At 31.7% G+C, this 24,537-nt stretch overlaps 1 protein-coding gene across 3 annotated transcripts in view; it reads right to left on the bottom strand.

The window, feature by feature from the left end:
* Positions 1-24,537, bottom strand: part of LOC124535088 (homeotic protein antennapedia-like) — a 166,734-nt gene that overhangs the window by 48,650 nt on the left and 93,547 nt on the right. The window contains exon 1 of one of the 3 annotated variants that reach the window (XM_047111143.1): positions 17,271-17,569. The exons of the other annotated variants lie outside the window; for them this stretch is intronic. The gene's annotated coding sequence lies outside the window, so the exon portion shown is untranslated. Of the gene's footprint in view, positions 1-17,270; positions 17,570-24,537 lie in introns of those variants that run through there. 3 annotated transcript variants of the gene reach the window in all.

Below are 24,537 nucleotides of genomic sequence, written 5' to 3'. Positions count from 1 at the left end.
GCGTACACTTTTACAAAGAAATGGTATCAGATATCGTCAAGGCAATTAATTGAGTGTACCCACAACTAAGGAACTGTTATGACACCAGCATACGAGATGTGGCACATTTTGTCAGCTGAGGATATAGTAGCGACTAATATTTATTTATTTATAACATAGAGGGGTTGTAAATTAGCGGTGAATTTACTGTGCAGCGGAGAAGCGGCGCAGTTTATTTTCGGCACACGCGCATGATTTAAACAGTTCCCGGCGCGGTTGGAAATTGAAGCCAAAATTGGATAGTGGTTGTAGAAGTTTTAGTGGATTTTTTGTTTCCCATATACTTACATAGTTTTACTTACTTTTACACTTAATTTCTTGTCATTATTTATGAAATAAAAAATAATGAAGATCTAAGGGTCACTTATAAAATGTATTAAAACGTAAAGCTACAGTCACACTGATGTTTATTATCTGAAAGCATATTCTTTTTGCATTTAGCAATGCACTGCTATCGGTTTATATCTAAGTCACGAAAACGGCATATCTACGTCCACTTAATATTATCCGACATACGTGACCTTAATCCTTTTTGATCTGGTAGCTTTCGCTGGAGATATTTCTGTTACAATATAATAATATAACAGTTGCGCAATTCTACTAACACGGTACCAGTGTTTTTGTTCAGTAATGAAATTGACCTTTATACCATAAAGACGAACCGACAACGTGAAACTATATCGTGAAAGTTAAATAAATAAAATTTATTTAATCATCGTTTACCGAGCATTATATTCTTTAACCTTTTATAGACTTCGGATCATTAAGAGTCAGATATAGCAAAACAAACACATTAGTGACGACGTCGTCAGAATTTATGACGCGTAGCTGTTATAGCGTCGAAAGAAAGAAATTTCAATAGCTTAGCGTCTGATCGAGAACTAAAGACATAATTTATATTCTTCTTGAGGGCGCTTGACTTTTACTATGCGTACGATGAGTAATTCCGCGTTCGTTAACGATGACAAATGATTAAAAAATACAGCAAATTGGCACTAAACGTGCAAATTAATAGGAATAGTCGTCGATTGTGATAAACGGGCTGACAATAAATGTTTTGTATTGATTAGCTTGAAGAGTCGCGTCTATGGTAATAGTTTCACCTGCCTCAAATATACATACGTACGGACCAGTGTAATTGTACTTCGAAGCTCTTTAGGAATGCGTATGAATAAAGCAATTGAATTGATAAATTATTTCTAATTTACGCTCATTGCTGTTTGAGTTACGAAGGCAAAGACGACTGTTAAACATTTTTTTTTAAGTTCCCCTTTTATTTATGTCGCTATTAACGGTAATAGTATCCGTCAGTTAGTAGGCAGAAAGGTAAATGTGAAACCGCATGCATATCCAAGAAACATTTTTGCAGGGAACCTTTTTAATTCCACTAAAATGTTTTACTAGCTAGCTTGTACTAAGCACAAAGAAAATTCTAGCACATTCTAGAGCGAGGCGCGAACGCGGCGGTGACACGCTATCGCGAAGCCACGCTCCGAGGACATAAATCAACAGCGCGCTTGTTTTACCAATAAAATTGATTCTTTCGGATCAGAGCTATCGAGGCAACGTTTATATACAACCTATATTTTTCCTTTCCTCTTAAATCACATTTTGAATTTAGAACGATTTATTAAAAGAAAGAAAATGTTTCGCCTTGGTTGCACATTTTTTTTTTTTCATATAAATCATATTAAATGAAAATAACAATAGTAACATAGTTTATATGTATAATAAATAACGTATCGAGAACAAGCGACCTTTACTAAAAAGTATTTGAGGCATGTCAAAATTTCGTCGGCGAATCGAATTAAATTTTTATCATTGTGGACGTGACTGCGAAATTTTTTATCGTCAATCTAAACAAGATCGATCAAGTTTACGGTGGAGTTGTTTTGTATACACATTATATGGTTTTGATATAAATCAATGTATTCAATTATCAATGACTGGCCCCGCTATATAGGATCTATTTATCGAGAACACATTAAAGCTTACGCGTGCCAAACATTTGATAAGTGAAAAATCGTACGCAGTGACAACTCATTGTGTTTCGATCTATTGTATACAACACAGCAGATACGTGAACTAATACGAGTCATCACTAGAATTATCTGATTTTAATTCACGTATGATAATCGACTAATAGAAAATCAAAACGCTATTTGTGAATATGAAACGTATTCGCATTCAATATGCATCGTAAACATTGTGGTTTTCGATTAGATAGTCGTACGGTTTATTAATTTATGATCGTAAAATTATAATAAAGTTTATGATTTTATTTAAAATCAGCATATACATGATTAATGTTGTTTTAAATACACAAAAAAAATAAATTCTATACAACTTTTGTCCGGGGTTTTCTGACTTAACGTTTTTACCGTCTTAAAAATGATCAAAGTGATTTTAGAGAAAATTAATCCAGTGTTTCTCAATATATAATAATAATAAATTAAGATAAGACTCAAACATTACTATGTTTGAGTCTATATGTGACACATTATTTTTGTGATACTTCGTATTGCTCTGAGTAAAGCCTGTTTAATTTAAAATAAACTTTGTTTATATTTGTCGTATTTATACATTTTTACATTTTACCATTCATTCATAAATCAGAAATATTGAGTCTGATTTTTTAAATATAACAAGACCACCATCATCCACTAAACCAGCCAGCAATAATCAATACAGCCAAACTATTTCTTACGTTGCACTACCAATTAGAGGTTTTATATCTTAGGTATATCCTTTGTGCGTGTAACGATATGTATACAATAAAATAAAGATATACGTAATCAAACGCCTCTGTTTACATTTCTCTGCTCACGAGTAAATATCTGAGCGACAATTCGTGTGTACCTAGAGCTGGTTTTATTATTTATTAGACGGAAAACAGAACAAACTAACCAAAAGTGTCCACGGTACGGAAGCAGCAGGAGGCAAAAGGAGAAAATAAAGTGGAGTAAAGAAAATAGAACGACGTGAGACGGACTATGAAACTATGGAGAGTGCGTTCAGTTATTTAAATTTCCATCAACACACATCCTTTCAAATGACATTTGACGATTAAACCAAATTAGTCACACGTATATCTTTTTTATATTATTAGTTAAGTTGTCAGCTTGTGAATTTATTTAAAAAGCAGGTCCGAGTAGAATAAAATACAATTGCATTTTTTTTATTTATATTTTAAATCAATCAGGTTGATTTAATGTATGATATATAAGCCGGTAGTTTAAAATGCAACTCCATAGTTTTCAAGTGGCGTGCAAGCGAGAAAGTAACATCCGTTAAGGAAAGCGTGGCAGGAAAACGGGACAATAGGATGGTTTGTAGTCGCCTCCGTAGCGCTCGCAAAACTCCCGCACTCCCGTGGGCTGCTTTTATAATAACAAATATCTAGGTCTAATGTCCATCAAAACTATTTTAGTAAATTTAAGAACCAAAATAAAAGAAAAAATTAATAGTGATTTATTAATTAATACTTACAGCACGTAGTAAAATTTCGAAGTGAATTATAGCGTTTTTAAAATCTTAATTTGTATTGCTGATATCTTTATGGCGGTAATACTCATTTACATCATAAACGATCAGTATTAAAACTTTGAACAAAATATATGCTTCAAGCGCTTTATATTTTAATTTTAATTATTCTAATAAATTTCATTGTGCTTCAATGTATTTTCGATAGAACAAGTGAATATTTAAAGCAATTCATTCGCTACGGTTCAATAAAAATATATAAATTTTTAACACCCAAAAAAATTACTACGCCATAGTTTAATTTTTTAAATATTTGTAATAAACAAATATGGCTTTTAAGTTCTCTTTTTGCTTGAAGCACTAAGAGCTGTGGTAAATAACACGAACAAGAAAAAACAATGAGAAAAGAGATACGGAAACGAAATTTGCTTTGTCATAAATCGTGAAATGTTTCCGACTCTTTGCCTTATTACAAAAGAATTCTGCGTCTACTTTATGGAGTTTTTTTTGTATTAATTAAGTGACATGTAATTATTATTATTATTATATATTTTAAAGCATTATATTTCAATGAGATTAAGTTATTTGTAATCTATCGATTTTTCCTTAGCTTGAAGGTTATGTTTTAATATTTTTATTTGACTTATATTTTATGTATTTACTTAATTCAATAAGTCGCAATTAGTAATTGAATTTAGAGACTTAATTTATAATATGTCGTATTAGACGTATTTTTGTATTATATCTTTGTCGAGTTTTAAGATAAATCTGTTTTAATTTTCGTAACGGTAATTAGTCCATTAAAAGAACAAATTTTGTTTTTTTTTTGTAAAGAAAGAAAACTAAGGCAGCTGTACAAATCAAACTTTTGCCTATTATTATAAACGGAAGAGCTTAAACGTTTCGCTCGACACAAATCCCTTGCGTAAAGATTCCATTAAGAAAATCAAAAAAGGTCTGCTCAGTTCACGGCTCGCGACTATTTTCATTTAGCAAAAACAACCCATAAATTGTCATCTTAACGAGATCTCTGTTTTTGCAACATTCGCACCCTTGGTTTTCCTAGTCACTAGCACTCTGGTGATGGCCTTGTTACTTGGGAATTATTGTGTCAGCAGCTGGTAAGTAATGTACTAAAAATTAAAAATAAGTTAGGTCGGTGTTGCGATAAATAAATAATATAAATGTATATTATATTTTTTTTCTGTCAGAATCTATATTCTGAATCGCCTGCATAGATGCAGTGTTTTGGCACGCAAAACGGGCGCATGCGTGTCAGACACCAGACGCTGCGCGCGAGTGCGTGCACCCGCCTGTTATTTATTGCCTCACCGATGAATTCGCTTTGTTTATAACATCTTTCATTCGAGGGCTAAGTAAAAAGCTTATGAATATGTTATTGGAGTTCTTTGCATTCGTAATGAGGAATTAGTCGTAAAAACTTGTGGACTTATGTTTATAAATCGAGTGATAATTTATATTTATTATTCTCGAGTAGCGAATGTGAATATTCAGCGAATAAATAACCAATAAAAATCGCTTATCGAGTCATAACTTCGATACCAATCTACTGAGAATTGGCATGAAGCGAGTTTACTCTCGAGTATGATAATTAAAGAGCCGTTTCACAGTTCGGGCACCCGTCACGTGATACCATTGCCCAAATTATCCGGGCATCGTGTCATCTTGTCCCAATCCAATATGGCGCCATAAATCCTCGAAGGGGGCGAGGTGGCGGTGGAGGGGGTACGTCACTCAAACTTTCTCTGTACTCCGTCTTACGCTATCGTCTTACGGACTTGGGGTTGGTACGGATAGAATCTTAGAGATCGTACGATATATATTTTGTAATTAATACAGAATTAACGACGTGACGCTTCTGCATTAATTTAAAGCTTTAATCGAATAATTAATATAACGAGATGTATCATTCGAGTATTTTGTATTTCGGTTGCGAATCTATTTCCTAGCCGTGTCGAAACAAGTCAAAAGTCAATGAAATACGATCTATTTTATAAGTAATAGTTTAAGTTTATTTTTTCTTTTATTTAAAGTTTTTTAAAAATCTATGTGCTATCGCTACAGGGCGCGGTGGCGCGTTCAAGGAATTCTCAGATAGAGTTCGAGAGAGGTGGGATGAGTAATCTCTTTTGTTTTTCTAAGAACATCGGGCTGGGTCGGCCTTGTTCGATTATCGGTTTGTATTCTATACAACCTTCGGGATTTTGAATCATACAATTCTCTTTCATATACATATGTATTCATAGCTGTTTTTAATTGCTCTTGTTAACTTTGTATGTTAAGTATAAAACTTAATAACATGATATGTATTAGATTCATTGAAATCCGGTAAAATCATCTCGCAAAAAAATTTGTCATCAATTATATATTATTACGTATAAAATGCTTTCCAATAACATTTGTATTTATATGCTTAACGTAAATAAATCCACTAATCAAAGCAATTATTTAATATGTCTGTAAAATTGTCTAGTATAATTATGTATTAGATTTATCGCAGTTGAATTAAATGTCAAGATATTAACGACACACAACAAATGTATAGATTTCAACATAATTTCAGTTGATTTAATAAAATCACATTTATAACCTTTTTAAATGTAATTAAACTTACACGTTTTTATTTCCGTTCGTACGAAGTTCATTAAAATCCACATGTTCCATTATTTACATAAATAATTACATATTTACAAAAATATATTACTTTATTTTGAAGTAACCTTATAAATTTGTCGGATCATGTTATTATTTTAATTTTATGTATAAATAAAATAAGTTTATTAGCTGGGAAATGTCACGGAGGAAGCTATGCGGTGTTCCTTATAATGTTATCTTTTATAGCGTATATTTAATATTCAAATTCACACATGTTAGTGTTCAGTTATAACCTAGTTTGCATTTACAGTTACGAGATTAAATGTCTCAAGCTCTCCGCTGACCTTAATGAAATTTTGCACACAGCCATATGAGCGGTGCGAGATACTAAACGCTAACCCGTTACTCCTATAAACAGGCAGCACCAGATTAATTACTTTATTGTGTAAGCGCGGAGCGAATCTTAAGACTGAAATGTAATGTGATACGCAAATTTCATAATCTATATGCATGTTTCGGTGTAAATAAATTTGTACTTTGATACTTATACTTAAGGTATGTTTTACATTGTTATTGTACTTTTATAGAATAATCTATCCATCGGCTGTTACAATAATTGAGGCATCATAAAGTTAACATAGCGAGACTAAGCAGGCCTAACCTGACCACAACACGCACTACTAAATAATTTCGAACGATCGTAAAGTAGGAAGGTATTTTATGACGATATTACTGTTATGAAACATATTTATTGGTGGTGCTTTTTAATTGTATTTCGTAACATTGTTATTTCTTTAATTAGTGTCGATATAATTTAATTAAATTGAACGTTGTTAAATGAAACGCATACCTAGTTTCATTATTTATATGTACACAAACTCCTGTACTAGTTAGCACGTGAAAGCACCTAATCCAACAACAGTAGGTACTTGTAGGTATGACTAAAAATTGCGTGATAGCGTAAAAGCGACTTATATAAATTATCTCTGCCCCGACCAGCATTGAATCAACATTTTAATTTAGAGGGGAACAATAAAAGGAATTTAATCAAATTAAGCGACGTATAATCTTGTTACTCACGTGACCACACACTATGCAATAAGAGTACCTATTGGTTTTCAATATAGCGACAATCCATCACACCGTCTTAACTCACCGGGGGTCGACTATATTAGACAACCTTCGTCAGACGAGTTTGCGCCTTAGTTAGGTATTACCCGGACACATACGTCGTTACATGCGTAAAATATTATATCATTACACTCAGAATTGATTAAGAGATTAACATAATATGACCAATTTGGGTTGACCTTTTATGATCAATTAAAAATAGGCAAGGTTGTTTAATGATTCATTGGTAGGTGGTTTTTAATATATTGACACGTTTGATGTGTGAATGTATAAACGTCCTGTATCGAACGGATATTAAGAAGGACAAAGATCTTGCGTCATTTGACCTTTGATGTATTCTAATGGTGCGTGTCAATGTTTCAATGCTCTAAAATGCTTAAATTGTATAGAAAACTCGCTCTCACGTGGAACCATGAAAGCGGTTGAGGAATTCATTGTCTACGGAAAGTTAAAAAGAATCATATTCCGTGGTTTACTGCGTCGTAAATTATTTTAGAATCACATTAAAGTAACAAAACGAAATTGTACAACAACTCGCTCGTAATTGCTTATTATCTTATTCATTATAAGTATTGTTTTGTCTATGGGTAAAAACTAAAAATTCAGAATTAGAATGCGTGAAGCAACATTTTCGGATAATATTTTCGAGACAAGGTTATACGATATTACACCTTATATGAATGAAATAGAGCTCAAATCGATTAATAAAGTCAAATATTCTCTGGATCCCCGCTGCTTTGAAAAGTATAACGGCGAAAAGATCATGCGGTTTAACATTTCAAGTTTTAAGTTAGAATTTATTATGTCCATAATATAGCTTATTGTTTTAGACAAAGCTTGAAACTGTTTAGACATTTTGCGTAATTCTTAACAATGCTGTTCTTACCATGTTCCAACACGTGTTGAGAATTTCGACCATATCTAAGTTTTGCCAAATTAAGTGGTATTTCTTATGTTAAAATTGCACACGAAATAGTTTTACAAATTATTTCCTGCAATTAATAAGGTAATTATAACGTACTACAATTTTTAAATATTTATAATGTTATAAATTTTTATTCAATTTCTTATAGATTCTTTGATATAAATATAAACACAGCGAACAGTTACGGCTATAGAGACATTATACTGCTGGACTTTTATAACCACGACTGATCAATTTGAGGGCACTTCCTTGAACCATGACCAACCAACAACAAAAGACCCTCCTAGCTATGATTATTGTTAATCAAGAATCCAAGACGGAAAGGTCTAATAAAGTTTGTTACAATTCTTTAGAGTCTCTGCCTGACCGTTTGTATTCGAATTTTAAAAAAGCCGCGACAACAATGTTAACACGACTATCGTAAATTTTATGGCTGCTGTGATGAGGCGTGAGAATTCTTAATGGTCAGACATAGAGTAGCTATGCACAGATATGGCTTTAAAGATTCAATATAACCTGTGACATATTTAATATTTACATCAATACTTGATTACTTGAAATACTCAAGTCTATACCTACTTTGTAGTGTATCTAGAGCAGAGGTGGCAGAGTTATAGAAAAAAGACCTAATATCTCAAATGTCAAAATGTGACATTGAGTGATTTGTAGCTAAGCTCCGCCTGTCCCGTGTTTCAAACATCACCGCTCGGGGCAGACAGCTGAGCTCTAAGCCGTAAGGGAGCAAGCGAGTCGCATACACCCATCCCGCTCGCGCTCAGAACAAATGCCTATCTCCATCTCACACGTAGGTTAAGACTATCCCATTCTATAAACGGCACTACTATTACATGGTATACTTACCTGAGAGCTTTTGTGTAAAAGTTCAACGCTTTTTACCGTTGCAGTTTGTATCTAAAGAGATTTTGTTGGAGGAGCGTTGCACAAGGGATTTTGCGCTTTTGTATTGTAGTTGTATTCTATCTTTTTTTTTTTTTAAGAAAATAGATGATTAGAAAATCGATTATCAATTTTTGTATATAAAAATAAATATTAAAAAACCAGTATCGTTTCTGGAAATATAGATTATATGAATCAAGTATAAGTAAGGTACCAGGAATCATTTTCAAACTTAGTGGAAATAAAAAAAATATAAGGTTTGAGTCATACTACAAGTTATGTATAGAATTTATTAGCAAATAAATATAAACGAAAAGATGAAATATAATGAACAAAAGCTAATAAAGTTATTACAAGGCGGTCCTTATAATACATCTACTTATGTAAATTAGACCGGCGCATCATCGAAATGGTAGCTAATGCTTACGATAAATGTCCAAATGTATCGTATGAACACATTTACTCTACTTAATTGCTTATTTAACATCTGGTTTTAATGAATGGCTGGTTATGAGTAGCTTGGATTATGATAATATGTTTTATTTCACACTAGTATCTCGCCCTTGTACCACACGGGTGGCTTCAATCAAACGTACTGAAATGAGTATGTTTAAACAAACAATTCGATTAAAGAATTTCGCAAAAAGGTTTTATTCAAATTCTCATCATGTTTGCATAAAAAAAATTGATTCGATTTTCAAAACGTATTCCCCTAATGACATTGATTTGCATAACATATACCGTTATGTTAATATTAAAAAAAAAGTTGTCAAGCAGATGCTTCGTTGTCCATCGAATCTGTCGTCTGAGTATGGATATAAATAGGTCCCTTTAAGTGGCAAAGCTCGCCGACGACCCTTCGCCCTTCCACTGATAACATCGCATTAGGGCACTGAGGAAAAAGTCGCCGACCGCTACTGGTTTTCGTCATATTGAATGACAGAGAATATAACTTAGTACTTAATGTAAGATAAAATTCTTGTTCTATATTTGTTTCAATTACTCTTAAAAGTTTTCACTTTCTTTAAATATACAGACCACTAAATGTATATAGACCTGTACAATAATAATTTTTAAAAATATAACTAATAATAATTACTATGGCAAAAATAAATAACAATATTCTTAAGAAGAACGGTTCAACCACAGCTTTCCAATTCGGATTGATAAATAATAAATATATCTCGTACTGTTTACTTTAACTTATATTTACTTTACTTTAACTTATATAACTTATCTTAAGACCATCTAATCTCATCAACGAGATGAATCATAAACCTCAAATGAAGCTATCGAATATTTTGTTGCAGGTTGACTAGGGGAATATTTACGTACAATCTTCGGTGGAATCTACGTTTTCTTATCACTGAACTACTACGTTTCTTATAAAATAAAAAAATATAAATTTAATTAAGACAAACTGATCTTTTATAGACAGAAACTTCGTCATAGGATTAGTTCGAATAGCCGTTTATATTTGCTTTGCAGTACGACAACATATCTCATTAAATATGTAAATATACAATTTGCAAGCGAGTATTTTAATAGCATTGATATTATTATAATTTAATTTTAAATATTATGCACATTTTCAAATAAATAACCTTATAAAAATCTGCTCCACAACCAACACTTTAACGAAATCTTTACACACTTAAATCGTTAAAATTAATCAATTGCAATTAGGTATAAAACTTACGTTTTACTTTACGTTTTAAGATTAAAAGACACACATTTATAATGAAGGCGTAAATAATGTTTTTTGTTATTAAATAACAACGTGACAGTTAGCGAGGTATGAAATAAACACATAAGTACCCGATTATCTTTCGATACATCGAATACCTTAAATAAATTCTGATGATAGTGCCTTCATTAATATATGTTGCAAAAACATTCGTCGAAAAATAAAATCTTTAAATGACATAATGATACTTGACAAGTTTACACGATATTTCTCGTATAATCATTATTATGTTTTTGTTTTGCAATTAAAATAGTCGTAAAGTATCGTGGAAATATTTATGAAAGTTCCTTAAAAATATTTTTAGTGCGTAAGTTCATATGTATGTTTGTTAGGTACTCTAACACGTAAAAACGACTGACTTGACATTTATGAAGCTTTGCAATAACGTAGCTTATACATCAAAATAACATATAGGTTATTAATCAACAAAAATAGTGTATGAACATTATTTGACCACCGTAACAGTAAAAAATAATTAAAAAATATTGGAAGTGTAGTAAGTAGTCTGAAGTGTAATGTTTGCTGGGAGGTAGAGCTGCTAGATATAATATTGTTGTCGAGTAATTAAATTGCTAATGTGATGACTCATATTTAATAACTCGGTGGCTGGTTGATTTAAATGATAAGCGTGTTTACGCCTACCTCCTATCTTCACATTGTTTCTGTATGGTTACATACGCGTTGAGCAGGTGTTTGTAATCATACTTGTTTTGCCGAATGCCTTGATACCGAGTTCTGTTCCGCGCTTTCAGTATTAGATAATAACACACACAGGTGATCAATGCTATACATTGTTTTTAATTGTTCTTGTGTATTAACAATGTAACGTTTTTTTTTGTTTTGTGTATGATGATTATAGACATTGATATTTGTAAATATTTAATACAAAAACATAAACATAAGATATCTTGGAACACGATGATCTTTATCAAAAAACACAGATTCAAGCATTTATTTTTTGTTCACATATTATTATATTAATTTTTAACTAACCTCATGTTTGTGGTGAGGTAACGTATCGAAAACCATGTGGTGTATGAAAATTCTGTCACATATAACCAACAATCTGCCGTGAGACAGCGTTGTGGAATAAACTCCTACCACATTCAAAAGGAGAGTAGGTCATCAGTATTAGAATAAGAAGTGTTTTTTAAGAATATATTAAATAAGAATCAGTTAGAGTACACAACATTATCTAATAGTGAATTCTCGTCACAAATCGTTCGATTCACAGCACTTATTCCGTAGGCGTTAAATCCGCTAATACATTTCGAGCTCAGTGTCGACATCGAGCAAAAATCAGAGCGAACCGCGCCGCCCTGCATAGCAAGCAGGCGGGATTGAACGAAGCAAATTTAAGGACGGCTTTCTACTACCGTCAGATATATGAAAATTTCAGCCAGAACACATAAAAGAAATAAACTCACCACAACTGTCTTATGATTTATATATGTCTGTGTTTAAACCACAATAGAAATAACGAGTTAAATTAAAATGGTAAAAGAAATTGTTTTTATCGCATGATATCGCCTTGTCGCGCCTTTCATCAGCACCGACGCAACAAAACATTAGTATTCGGCTAATGTACTCGGCTTCTTAAAAAACACAAGAACTTCCCAACCATCAACTAGAACAGTAGTGACCCGGTGTTAATTTAATAAGTAAACATCAAGATCGCAACAAGTTTTTATCCGATATTAACACTTAGAGACCGGATTTTAAGGCCATATTTGCACTCAGCGACGCGTTAATTAAACTTTTTATAGCTATCAGTATCACTCTTAATGATAAAAATCGCTATAAATTACTTTTCAAATAAAAGTAATAATCTTTATATATACTATTCGCAGAAGAAAAAAACTTGCATTTGTAACAACAGCGATAAAAAATTAAAGATGATAATTACAATAACATTTTTTTAAATTAATATAAATCGATAACTTAAGCATTGTTAAGGAGTGTATCTTTAATATAATCTTCCAAGATACAAATGAAATGAGCTATAAGCGGGTTTATTCAAATAAACACTTACTATGATTTCATTTAAAACTGAATTTATAAAGACATTAAACGGACTAGTATAATAAATATCGCCATCATAAACGTCTTGATCGCTACGAAACATCCATACGTTAGATGCTGAATGAGATACATAACAATTTAAAATAGTCGGCGTGCCCTACAACAAGAATCTCTGTGTTAAGAGTCACGCAATGTTGTTACACGAAAGTGTTGTCTTCACTGAGATGGGGTAGATAGCACCTAGGTTTGCTTAATTGGCTATAAATGCTGATAGAATTCAATGCATTTCCATTTAATTTTCGAACGACATTTTTGTTAAATTAATTTATTTAATTATAATATGTCATAGAATAAATCAAAATCGACTATCTTTGGTGTGTTTGTATTATTAATTTATATTGAAAATTAAATGAGGAAAATAGATCTCTGATTGATAACTTCGTTATGTAACCAGGCGCCAACCCGCAATGGAGCGAATCTTTTCTCACAGAGAGGAGGTCCATTAAAATTAGTGAGACATGTTCAAACTATATCAGTAATTACAATTGAATTTGTATAATCGTTTAATATACATTTTGAAGTGACATAAGCTTTTACACAATTTAATTGACAATAATAAACTGGACCGAATGATTCACTGGGTTTCTTGACGACGAAAAACATAAGACCTTGAAAAACGAGTATTAGGTATTTGTATCAATAAATCTGAATAAAAAAATCGTAAAAACATTTGAATTGTTTGATATATTTTCAACATATGTTTGTTTAGAAGGTCTATTGTTAGTTTTGTGTGTAGGTTCAAAATCATCAAGTAATAAACAAGCGTACCATTTCAATTTAATATGATAAGTTAAAACAAAAATGATGCGGATTATAAAAAATATATTTGGTGGGAAATACATTATTGTTCCACGAATTTTGTAATTAAAATTATTAAAATAATATGTATTTTTTATGAATCAATTTATATAAATGCAATCCAGTTCAGACCCTCTTTCCTCAGATTTAGAAATATTTTTTAATGTTTAGTATCTTTTTGACTTCTATTATCGATAAATTCTAAAATTAATTCGTATTTAAAACAGTTATTATGGACTAGTTAATTTAAAGAAAATAATATTATCATAATTAAAGTATATTTAGTTTTAATTGAAATTCGAATTAATTTGAATATCATAATAAAACCAAAAAAGCATGACATAAAAATAATGAATTCTTTGATTAGTGTACAGTTTCGAATTACGAATTATAAAATTAACATTATTTTAAAAATGCTTCATTTTATTTAAAACCTTATAAAATAATGTCCAGAACCATTGATAGGTTGTTAAACATTTTTAAAGCCATAAAATTCTTAAATGGTACTTAAGAATTGGTATATAAGATATTTATAAAAATAATAACTATTTTGACAATTGTATCGAATTCATATTATTTAATTTCATTGGCAACTCAGTAGAGCTTAAATCTCGATGTTTTCCTTAAACATAAAAAACTGAGAAATGCAAGATGTTTAACTGGATATGAACTCTCCAGAATCTCTCGGAGAGGTACTCTATACATTGGGCAATCTCACCTGACACACGAATGTTGTGTCGTAAAACTCTTTATGGCTTATAGACCCACAAACCATTTTACAAATCCGTACTACTAACCCTAATTGTTTTAATGAGATTATAGCTGTAATTACTTGTTTTATGATCGTTTCTAAGATAACTGTCACTCTGTCAGATTCTACAGTATTATTTTAGTTTATGAGCTAGTTTTACCAGTTCTGACGCGATACAATTTTAATTACTCGTTTTATAGCTTCGCTATATGTGAAACAAAATAACAAAATGCCTCTTTAACCAGATATAACGATATGCTAATTTATATAATCATTACGCGTGGCAATTAAATTAAGACGTAAAAACTAAATCTAGGGATTTGAAATGAAAAATTCAATATATTATTTAAAAATTAAATTTGGTATCGTATTTTTAGTTAAATTTTATTAGCGTCCATTTTGTTATCATGAATCGATTTGAATAAAAAAGTCAATAAACTTAAATTAAAAGTTATGTTTATGTCTAGATAAAAGTTGATTTCTGAATAAATTTATAATGTTTATTCGAAACGTCGTAAGCGACATGGACCAATAAAAACGCGAGGTTTGTCGCGTGCTATTTTTTCAATTGCAATTTTCCACTGTTTTCATATTTCCGCCGGGCGTGCAATATCACTTTCGTGTTTTTGCATCGCTCACTGCCACGCGTATATTCAAAATGCCTGATTCCACCACCAGTATTTTAATTACTCGTTTTGAGAATGATTTATTACACACTCAGACGCAAATGGCACTAGCAGTGTGTTGGTGATATCAATGTTTTCGTAGTTCAAATAAAGTGTATTGCGCATAAAAAACCGTTTCATTTTTACATTTTATAAAAACACTTTTCATTTTTTATTTAAAATTTTATATTTTTATGACAAATTTATGAAATAACGTATTATTGTTTCGAATTATCTCGAATACATTATAGATAAGTACTATAAAAGGAAGTGGATTTCGGATGAGAATATAAAAGTCACGAACGAGGTCAGGGCCCGAGACTTGTCAACGCTTGCTTCACAACATGCTTAGAGTCCGTTATCTATAAAAAATATTATTTCAAAATACCTTCTTACCGAGTATAATTTATGATTTCTAAAATAACGACTGGTTAAACAACTTTTAAATTTATTTATAGTGTTTATTGATTTTAATCGATAAGTTTATGAATCAATTTATTGATCTAAAATGTTTAATATATTAGTAATTATTAAGATGTCTATCATTTATTGATATCATTATTAAATATAAAAAACCCTTTTTTACATTAAAAATTTATACAAATTTATATTAGGCACGTATATATTTCAATTACCATAAAGTATTTTTGATAGAATTGATGATGTTTTCGATACAATTTTCGATAGCTTTTCAATTAATACAAGCGGTTGGTTCTGCGTGTTAAAAGTACAATAAGACTCGCTTTCACTTGCCACCCTGGCGACAATAACTTCAAACACAACAGCATTATCTTCAGCGTTCAGATTATTTCCGACAAAAACTCTTGCGCAAGCTCATTCAAGTCATGGTTCGTCATTGTTACCTTTAAGGGACCTTTCGTGATGTCTTACACCGTTAGCCCCACGCGTCTTTTAAATAAAAACAAGGCTAGTTTCATTTCCTTTGTATTTTTGTTAACAAAGAAAGAATTATGATTTAGTGGCTTATTGTTCTTTACGTAAAATGCACGTTCCATTTATTGGTGTTTTAGCTCAAATAGATGTCATAAATTTCGGTAAGCGCACAATTTTTTAACACAAATTATCTACTTATTCAAATTGAAACTGTTTTGTAATATTATTTTATCGAGTTTAACATTGATGAATATGATTGAAACTTAAGATAATTAAAACATAATATTACTTGAAATTAGCTATTGTAATACTTTTGACTTATGCCTAGTTACTGCATATATAATATTGATAATCAACCTGAATAAAAAGGTGGAGACAAAAACAAACAAGAAAGAGAAAGATGAATTAAAACGATTACAAGGCATTAAATCTTTTCTATTATTGTTAATCTTGACAAAAGATAAAACGAAGAGCACTTTTTTTCACTCGTATCGTACATTCCCATGGGCTTAGTACATCTCTAATGTAACATTAAGCTGCAAATTAGATAATGTATATGTGGGAATATTTTCAGACATCGAAAGCAAAAGGTCGAACATCGTTCCTAATTTGACGTTCACAGACTAAGATAAGTTATTTATTGCAACAAAAAAAGGAAACATTGCTTCCGTTTATCCGTATATAATTATGTTTATATGCGCTTTATGTTAATTCGGCCTTGATTTGATTATCAGGTGTAATCTGTTGAAAGTATCGATAGAACGCATTTGCCAGCTCGAATGAAAACAAAAGATTAATCTTGATTTCGGCGCGAACATAGCACTGCATTCATCAGTTCTTAGGCGCTGCAACATTTCATTGCTATATTCAAAACAATCGCGAAGCGTTCGATTTACGATCGGCATTCGTTCGTTCTAAATTTACATTGTTAGGGGCGGGACAAACAATTTGTGGATTGCAAGCAGCGAAGTCTTGTCGCCCGGCACTCAAATAGTGATTTAGGAGACTACTATAACACCGAAATCATGAGCTCATTGTCGACTCTCGACAGCGGTCATCAGTCGACAGTGGACGTAAAAATGTAGATCTCGCTTGTTTATCTTTTTAATATTGCAACCTGTCGTGGTGCATTTATTTACTTTCTCATACTAAACATAACGTTAATTATGAATTGGGTAGTAGATGTCGATTATAAGAATTGTTCAGTTGTGTATTTTCACATGCCTCTCATCAGGAACTTACCTAAAATGATTCCAGTAATCTCTAAACGGTATGAAGAGTGGCTATATTGTTTCGGCGACTTAAACTACAATCACAATGAATTCATACAAAACTGACCCTGTATTTATTAAAAGGTAATCTATAGACGCTACAGCGCTGCTATATTACAATATTTTGTACTTTAAAAAATACTAATCTCATCTCTCTACCGAGGATATTATACAATTTTGTACTAGAAAATGAAAAACTTGTGTAGAACTATCACCGGTGGCGAGATTCACTCGTCCGTCTATATAGTGGTCCAGGTAGGAGGAGGATTTGTCGAACTTATTCAGTTTCGTGCGGTGTCGCGCGCGAGCTCAGAGCGCGAGCGTGGCGGGTCTCGCGGCGGGTCGAGCGCGTGACGGCATCGCGACGGCGGCGGCGGTGGCGCGCGACTGCGGCGTGATCGCGAGCGGCGGCGAGCGCGGGCGACTGCTGGGCGGGCGGCGCGTCGGCCGCGCGCGGCGCACTGCCGGCCGCCGCCGCGACGCCGCCCCGCCACCCCCGCACTCTCTACTACAGTACACCCTAACGACGCCTGATTAAAAATTCTTACTAAACTTTCTTGCCGGGATAGCATCTTCTCACGCCTCTAAACGCTCTCTTTGAGGACGGCCTCTCTGTTGGGCGAAACTTTCTCCGTACCTATTGTTTTGAGCTAGTTTGAGTTTGGACTACTTGGCTTTTTTACGCTGTTCGTATAAATGTGAAATGTAGATTATTCCTGAATATACGCAAACTTGATAAAGTTTTCCCGTGCAAACTTTTTGTTTTCTATTTGCGATATGAATTTATTTTCTCAATAGGTATTAAAATATCGAACTTAAAGTGGAGCACGAAATCTGGAGCGCTGGGATTGGCGTAAACTTGGCTGATGTATCAGCTTATAGTACGTGACAATATGAACTAGTAGCTTAATTAGAAAATGAACAAACGTTTAGTATTGATTTAGAATCTAAACAATACATTATCAATAAATGAGTTACAGTAGCAGCTAAGTGTAATTTTGCTCCTCGAGAAAACTACGTAAGTGTTAGATGCGTATATAGCGGATTGCCCCCACAACCTAAGTGGCGGTCGGATTACAAGCGACTCCTATGTGTAGGGAGGACAATGCGTAACATATTTTTTCATGGTTAATTCTATTCTTCATCTATATATGTATGTAAGAAATTAGTAATGTGACATAATAATTATTGAAAATTGAAAATATTAATAAGTAACATGTTTAATAGTTACTTATTAATTCTATTTTATTCTGTTTTAGATTATTTATTAATTCGTAATTAAAAAATATTCTAAAACAGATCCATTTCAAGGGCTGGTGTATGTAAGACTAGACTATAAGCTCAAGTTTCTTTTTTTAAGGTTAAGTCAATAACTTATTAAAACAAATCTAATACAAATTTATTTATTTATCTTATAAAATGAAAACAAATTAAAAAAAGACTAAGAGCGGAAAAAATGTCAATCAGCATTCAATACCTATAGATACCGCCCCAGCGGGCTCAAAGGACCCCTCTAATCGCCCCCTCCACGGGAAAGCGTGACGGCCCACAAATATAATTTAGGTAAAACTTTCTCCCTTTATATATGTCTACTGTTTTTCACTGCATTGAATATGATTACGTTTTGTAAACATATTTTGAACACGCAATATATCAATTAGTGAAATAAAAAAAAATACCTTCGTTTAAAAATGGGGCTTGTGAGATTGAATATCGAACATCAAATTCCATAATTATACTAATAACTTGAATATTTAATTTTTAGATATTTTTTTATTTTTGGAGTCGTAAAGTAGAAAATAGTTCAATGGCTAAGCACCTTTCGCGTAAAAAGGAATCCCGGAGTGGAATCATTTTGTTTTTTTTTAAGTTCCATAAGTAGATTAACAATGTTCTTGTTACAATGAATACAGCCATGTTTTGATCGAAACGTAAGATCAAGTTACTTTTTGTGGATAGTGTTTAAATTTAGTTTTTCAAAATTCTGTTCTTTATTTAAATTCTTTTTTTTATTATTATAAGCAATCGAATTAGAACACTTAAAATATTCAATCTTATCATAATCTTGATTAAGTTTGTCAATAATACACATAATGAAAGGACTTCATAGTATCGAACGCATAAAGATTGTAAGTAAATCAAACAGGCAGCCATACTGGAGCTATCTAAATACCATTAACGGAATACCACTGGCATAGAGTTCGGGACGCAAAACTCGCTCGACGCTACTCTCAAAATCGCGACACACTTTTTAATTTATTTCGTCCACAAAAAGCGTTTTGCTGTTTTATTTTCATTTCAACGGCGACTTGCGCTGTAGCGGGATCTCTATTTTTATTTATTCCCTGATTTTTTTTTTTCTCATTTCAATTTCGTCCCGATCGACGCGGCCCAAGCGGAACCGAGACGAGACTCATTTTAAATTGAATCAGTTGGGTTGAATTTTTCTTTATTGTTCCTATGTAACAATTCTAATTGGTGATATTTGCATATCGCTATTGTTCTTTATTAAATCTCTTATATAGCGGTAGTTTTTGAAATTATTAATGAGTGCATTATATTTAAAGACCCGATTTCTCTTATTTAAATAGTTTTTATTTATTCGAAAGTGCAATGTTTGTTTTAAGTAACTGTAATTGTCGAATCTTTTGAATGTATAATTAGAGATTATAAAGTAGTTTAATTTTATTATATCTAGCGCTTAATTGTCTGAATCTAGGTTCTAAATAAAAACAACAATTGAAACTGTAAATCGTCTGAAAATGAAAATAATATTATATTATATCCCATTTCAACTTAAGTAGTCATAATTGAATAAAAAATTAAAATTATTTTTTAACTGTACAAAAGAAAATTGATATTTACAAAGTTATCTATAATCTTCGTTATTTATTTTCGCATAATATTTCCTATTACGTACATTTGTTTAATATAAGTGATATATATTATTACTTAGCGTTTAATTCAAATATATTCATTTTATCTGCGTATCCATTGCGATGTCGCGAAAACAGTCATTGATATTGACTGGGGCGATACCGCGCTAATGAATATGTATAACGGCAGGTGCACATACATGATTAAGTGTGTGCCACCAACGATTTTTGTTGCGAACATCGATATAGCTCATCAATGTACGTGTCGATTTGTTTATTGATAACGAATTTAAACTTACTTTACTCTTATATATCGTAACAAAAAAGACTCTTTTTTAATATTAAGTATAAAAAGCACGCGCGCTGATCTCTTGATAGAATTCCCTTTCCTTTTCAAACGTTATTTGTTTTCAAATCGACCTTATAGTTATGCGCTGTCGAACGGAATATTGTTTAAATGTATTGTCTTAATAAGTTATAAATGTGAATCACTGCATATTCTTTATCTAAGTGAGAGGCGTTTCTGAAGACTAGCGCATTAAATAAACATTGGGAAGCTCATAAAATTTCTTTATTCATTTTCCGTCAATGTAATATTGACGATGATGTTTCATTCACGTATTTCTTTTTGTTTTCGCCGCATAGTTGACGATTGAACCAACTTGCAAATAGCTACGATCTTGAATCAGAGCATAAGAGCCAATAAATCTAATGGATCATTCCCCTGTCGTCGGTACAATCGGCTCTTACAATTAATTACGGAACTTGTCTAACGCTTCACAGACGAAACGGTACCTATGTAACAGTAAAATAACCATTTGTATGAAAAATTTTGCATTGCATAAATCATATTTTTTTATTTCTATAATCTGCATTAAGCGATTAATTTATTCATGTTTTAAAAAAATAATTTCTAGAAAGATATATATAACCTCTTTCGTGTTGACATTTTTATGATAATAATAAAATAATATTTTTAGTAAGCCACTGTTGGTATGTAACGGACATTGTATCTGCACCACGCGGTGGCGATCGGCTATATTTTACACTCCGGAATTCCTTTTCATCCAGTGACGTCAGGCGTAAGCCACAGATAAAATAAATTTAACATAGTCAATAAAAATATTAATCATGCACTAAATCCCGATTCACGAAACTTACATCGTATTATGTATATGAAAAAAAAAAACAAACCAAAAATACGATTACAATCCGTTGAAACGTCATTGGAATAAATTATAACGCATTTTCTTTTTTTTAAATTACGACTTATACAAAGAGTTGCAAAGAAATTATTAATTAAACGTTATCGGAGGTTGTAAATGTCGGTAATTACATCGGTCAGTTTTGTACGCCGTCAACAATATTTAACAACGAGATAAGTGTAACTGAATATAACTGGTTTACGAAACTTTAAGGTATCTAAATATTAACCGATCTTTTATTTTTAATTTTACGGCGACATGATATTTATTTATATGATAAAATATTTTACCTAAAATAAAACCAGGATTTTGTAACGAAATTAAATGCAATTAAAATAGAAATATTACGATGAATAATTGTTATTTCATATTTCATATTTGCGTATTTAATATGATAATGAAATAAGTGAAAACGTAAAACGAATCAAATGGCCCGGAATTTAGCACTCACGATAATTACGTCAAAAAGATCGGTGGCTGACATTTATTGGTGCGATAAAATGCGCAAAATCCCAGATAAATTTGAGAGATCAGTAAATTTTTCTCTTAAATTAATTTCGTAGCGTTGATTTCACTATTTAAACTGGTTTAACTGATTTGTATTTCCTTTGGCATTCAATTTGATATCATTCCCACGGTATGCTACTATCAAAGTTTTAGATTCAAGCAGACCTTTGAATGCTAAGGAAGATTTCAGACTTATAATGTGAAATATCTAGAACAAAGCAACAAGTCGAACCTCATTTCAAATGCCGATCGTTTCATAAGCAATAATTTTATTCAATCGATCGAACTGGACGCGATTTTAACTAATTATGATGCCGATTAAAACCTCATTTAATTTCAATAAAAAAAATATACAGAAGACGTACATTCACTCATATAATTTGCTTGTAAATTTTAATTAGAAAAAAAAAACCTTACAACATTACAAAACGATTTTATCTTATTTTATGTGACAGACTTATGTATTAGGCGACATGTATTCAGCTTATTTTTGATTTTTCGTTTGGGATTGCTTAAATAGACTGTGATTTATTAACGGACGAAGTGCTATTTCCGTCGGACGAGTTCGAAGAGATTTATACGAATTTGTAACACGACCCAGGACAGAAGTCGAAGGAAATTTTAATTGGATTATTAACTTATTCTAGGCCATTGTCGACTCTGATTAACACGTCTATTTCATTTGTATATATTTAAATAATTATGTCATATTTTGTTATTTATTTATCCTATAATCAGCTATATATTTATTCGTATTTTGTATCATTTGGCAACTATTCAAATATTTTTATGATTGTCGTTATATTCTCTAGTGTAAACAAAAGGAGAGCGGTATAATTCAATAAGAAAACAACAATCTAAAAATCTTAGTTTATGTGGTGTTTCAATAACAAATTTAGCAAGGTTATTAATTTTGTTTCATGTAAGTAAAAATGTTTGTTAATTTGATGTCAGCAAATGGAACTTATTTGTAATATTATAAATAATAATTTAGGAGATTTTTTTAATTACCTCATATGCCGAGCCAGTTATTGCATATGTCTACTGAAATCGAACGTTAATTTTGTTAATGAACTTATGTCACAAATTAAGATTTTATTATCTGTTGAAATAGAAAAGGCAGGTCTGGCGCGCTTGTTTAAAAAAAAAATAACTACATTTCCTAAAAGAACTATTCTGTGTGACTTTTTAATTCGTAATTAAAGTAATTTGAAGTATAGAAATGAGTTTTCTTACATTACTTACAATATACTTTGTATAAACATTTGTTTTCCAACTAAAACAATTAGTTCAGTCAAGTGCTAGAAGCGAGCCCATTTCTTTTCTGTTAGTTTTCGCTCCCTTGCACTTCTTCCGGCCCGAGAGGAAAAAAAGATTTACGTTGTACGCGTCTGGACCTTGTCGGTAAATTTCTATGGAAACCCTTATAGAAATATATAATATACCTACATTTATTTACAAATTTTCCTTATTTAAAAATACCACGAATAATTGTAGTCAAATATTACGCCAAACAGTTTTATTGTAAACGATACATTAAGTTACTATATGTTTATATATGTCATGTATCGGATGTTATATCTAAATGTGTAACGACAATGTCAAAAGATCGCTTAAGACAAAATAAATTTGGAAGTCGTATAAAGCTTTCGACACTTCCCGACATTCACCGAATCCAACTCTCAGCGTAAATCAAAAAGTTTAGAAAAAAAAAAAATATTCCGAAAAAAATACGAACTCACGTGAAAGTTCAAAAATATCAGCCGTGAATATAATTATGGGAGAGGACACCCGCTGGTTTCCGGTCTCATAGGTTCACTACTATCGTGCTTATTCAATTCGAACTCGATTATTATTTACAATTGAATTATCGGCAAAACGCTTGTAGATATTAGTATTAATGTATTCTGTCGACGTAAATCTGATTAGAATGGAAAAACGACCTAAGTTACACGTTGTTTAACAAAATGTCAGTTTACCATAATTATATCGATTGATTTCACGCATATGTGCGTAAGAAATTATAATTATACATAATAATTAATCAGACAACTATAAAATACTTCTTCCACCATCAATGCTCCTTTGAGACTATTACTCTGGTTCACTTACAGGATTGACATTTGGTGGAAAAATAATTAACTGTGTGAGTGAGAGTGAAATAGGTAAGAGATATCTAAGATACGAGAGAAACTTCGACCTGCAATTTTTCGCCTACAAATTAATTAAAAAATAATAATATCTATACTTTGTATATATGAACCTACTAATTTAGTGGGTCTGTTTCATTTATAATATGTATGTATTTTTGTTGGGTTATCATTTTTATTCAAAAGAACAATAGTAGGGGCTAAAAAAATTCTTACGTAGTTATAAATAAAAGATCACTCGAAAGTCCTACCTGGCGGGTGACTTTTTGAATCGCAAATATCAAGTAGTAGCGCCTATGATAAAGAGATGAATTTAGTATAAAAAGTTTTATGAATTTATCAATAGCGAACGCAACCTTATAAGTTTTCTGCGCTACGGCATAATGTGTATGTAAATATATTCTTATTATTTAACATTAATAATAATTTTGCGATAATCTGAGACAATTGTGACCATTAATACTTACTCCCTGATACTGTGTAGCATATAAATTTAATTG

Source organism: Vanessa cardui, chromosome 14 (genome assembly GCF_905220365.1).
Source record: "Vanessa cardui chromosome 14, ilVanCard2.1, whole genome shotgun sequence".
Classification (NCBI taxonomy): Eukaryota; Metazoa; Arthropoda; class Insecta; order Lepidoptera; family Nymphalidae; genus Vanessa; species Vanessa cardui.
The sequence above is the reverse complement of the archived record's forward strand: the minus strand, read 5'-3'. Positions and strand labels throughout refer to the sequence as shown.